The following is a 3,136-nucleotide window of genomic DNA, read 5'->3' as shown; positions in this document are numbered from 1 at the left end:
AGTAATTACACATATACATGAAACCAAGAAAGGAAAAACAAAAACTATCAAATCTTCTTTGATATGATTCAATTGTTTCCAATTTAACCAAAAGGAAAACACACTTATAGAAGTTAAGTCTATTAATGCCTTTGTATGATGTACAACAAAAACCTCAATCGAGCGACCAAGTCTTCGATTTACTCACCAATTATCATGAGCCATGACACATCTAGAGAGTCCAGAAGCCTCAGTTCCTAATAGTATAGTTTTCTCACCCAATACCTACAAATTTCCATGGACTAAAAAAAAAAAGAAAAATGTATTTACTTTTATTATAAAGAAATTAAATCCATGTAGTAATGATTAATGAATTTAATAATGCGATGATTATTAGTATATAAGCTAAACCTTAGACTACTCTCTTTACTCTGGTCATGCCTTTCTATGATGTGGAGTTTGGGCCCCCTTCAGATTACCCTTTGCCTTTAGGAATAATGAAAAAGTGGAAATGTATTTTTACTAAATATTGAGATATATTAGCCTTCAAGAATCAATATTGCTAAGGTTTTGAGAGTTGGACAAAGAATTATCATTCAGTGAACAATTTAAGTTGTTTTTACTCGTTTTGTAATCCCAGACTTTTAATGCTTAAAGCCAGAGCTGCTTGTATAACTTAAGAGAGAAATTTAATCAGATCCATGTAATTGTAATAAAATATTGTTCTCTTTTATTGAAGAAAAGTAGTTGCACTGGCACCAGAGATATGATTCTGTTCATGTTCGTTCATTTGCATTTAGTTGTTTGATTGATTTCTTCGAGAGGGAGGGAGGTCTCAAACAAAATAAAGTCTTTCCCATAGACTAACTCAGATCTATATAGGATTAATATCATTTTACTACCTTGAAGTTTCTTGATTTTCAACAGTTGATACATGAAGTTTTTTTTTCATCCTAGAGTGGTACCTAAGTCATAATTTTGGGACACTTTCATACATCCGTCAAGATTGTTGTTAAATCAGCTGTTAATTGGTGACATGGCGCCCACATGGATAATGATTGTGCACCACATGTCAATATGGGTCCCACGTGGATATTAAAAAAAAAATTAAAAATGAGCATCTTCTTCCTCAACCCCCTCCCCCCCCCCCCCCGACCCTACCTCCATTCTCCTTCCCTTGTCTCATCTGAACTCACCTAACCTTTGCACATCCATCCTTCCCTCACCCTACCCCAACCCTCCCTCCCTTCTCTCATCTGCACCTAACCCTCATCTCCTCTTTGACACCCTACACCAGTTCACTAGTAACGAACACTGCTGCCACACCTCACCCTCAACCTTCCCTTAATTCTCCCTACCTTCTCTCCTCTGCACCCACCTAACCCCCATCTCCTCTTCGATTCCCAACACCGGTTCACAAGTAACGAACATTTTCGCCACCAGTACAGTGTCGGAATCATTCAATGAGGGGAAAAGCTCATCGCGGAGGAATGAGGCCTAGTATGGACGGCGACGAGCTCATAAACCTCTTGCACCGCTTGGATCTGGTCAAGGTCAAGCTCAATAGGCTTGAGAATAAAGTCAGAGATGCGAATACAACTCGATCCGCTGCTTTTCTCCAGATATGCGGTCGATTTTCTCGAGATTTGCCGTTAAATCTAGTAGGTGGGGCACGCTCCTTCAAGTTCACAGGGCCATAAAAAAGGATAAGGGTTGAGTGGGTGGAGTCGAAGAGGGAGGGGGAAGGATGGATGTGCATAGATTGGGTAGGTGTAGAGGAGAGAAAAGAGGGGGCTTGATGAAGAAGACACCCTTTTTATTTTGTTTTTTATTTTTTATTTTTTTATTTTTTTAATGTTTCATTTTTATTTTTTTTTATTTTTAATATCCACATGGGACCTATATTGACATGTGGCGCCCAATCATTATCCATGTGGGTGCCACGTCACCAGTTAATGACCGATTTAACAACCTTGACGAATGTATGAAAGTGTCCCAAAATTATGACTTTAAGTACCACTTTGGGATAAAAAAAAAAAACTTCATGTATTAAATTTTGAAAACTAAGAAACTTCAGGGTAGTAAACTGAGATTAACCCATATATGTATGTGTGTGTGTGTGTGATATGAATAATCTTGGTATATACGTCACTGTAACCACAAGATATACACAACTAGAATAAATGAAACCTACTGCAATTCATATATTCACCTCAAATGAAATCGATTCAATCATTAGTATAAATTCATTGACAACTTTTATATTTGGTATGCAAGAAAAATACATTTAAACAACATGTGAAATTTTTCGGTCTACAATAAGGATTTAGTTAAAGGCAGTTGATGAAACACAATTCTCAAATCACCAACATTAGAAGTAGCCAACCAAGCATCCCAAGATTAAGAATTGAAGATGTCCTTTAAGATGACATTGGTGATATCGCTTCACAAGTAGAACCTGTTGGTGGGGATGGATACGAAGACGGGCTTGGACTTGCAAGTGAATCATCTAGCGAGGAAGACAAACATCAGAAGGAGACATGTTTGGACTTGCAGCTAAATCATCTAATGAGGCTTGGCTTGTACGCGACCGAATTTTTTGGTACAAGGTCATTAATCCTTTAGGGTGCGTTTGTTGCACTGGACTGTCTCAGACTGGACTAGCTGTAGGGACTAAGCTGGACTGGCTTAGACTAGACTAACTTAGTGAAGCGTTTGGTGCAGTGTCGGACTAAAAAGAAGAATAATGAAAAAAAAAGAAAAAAAATAACCGATGATATATAACAAAATATTAATGTTATTTGCTTCAATCCAACAAAAAGTAGTAGATCTACAATAAAAAAAATCGAGGAACAAAGTCTTTCCAAATAAATAAATAAATAAATGGAGGAACAAAGCTAAACATAAGCAATTCTTGGAAACGAAATTGAGTAAACAAAGAAACAATTCCAGAAAATATAACAGTTGACTCTGAGCCACTTATCCTTTACATTCCCAATTCTTGTAATTAGATTTCAACTTCTCACTACAGACTAAAACTAAGATGAGAGCTTTATATTGGAACAACAAAACCAAACCAGTTCTACTTATCCAAACTTGTTCTTTCTTGTTCTAGTTCTTCTCCAAGGTTGTTCTTTACCTAAAGTCCTTCTCCCAA

This window comes from Malus sylvestris, chromosome 15 (assembly GCF_916048215.2).
Source record: "Malus sylvestris chromosome 15, drMalSylv7.2, whole genome shotgun sequence".
Taxonomy (NCBI): domain Eukaryota; kingdom Viridiplantae; phylum Streptophyta; class Magnoliopsida; order Rosales; family Rosaceae; genus Malus; species Malus sylvestris.
The sequence above is the reverse complement of the archived record's forward strand: the minus strand, read 5'-3'. Positions refer to the sequence as shown.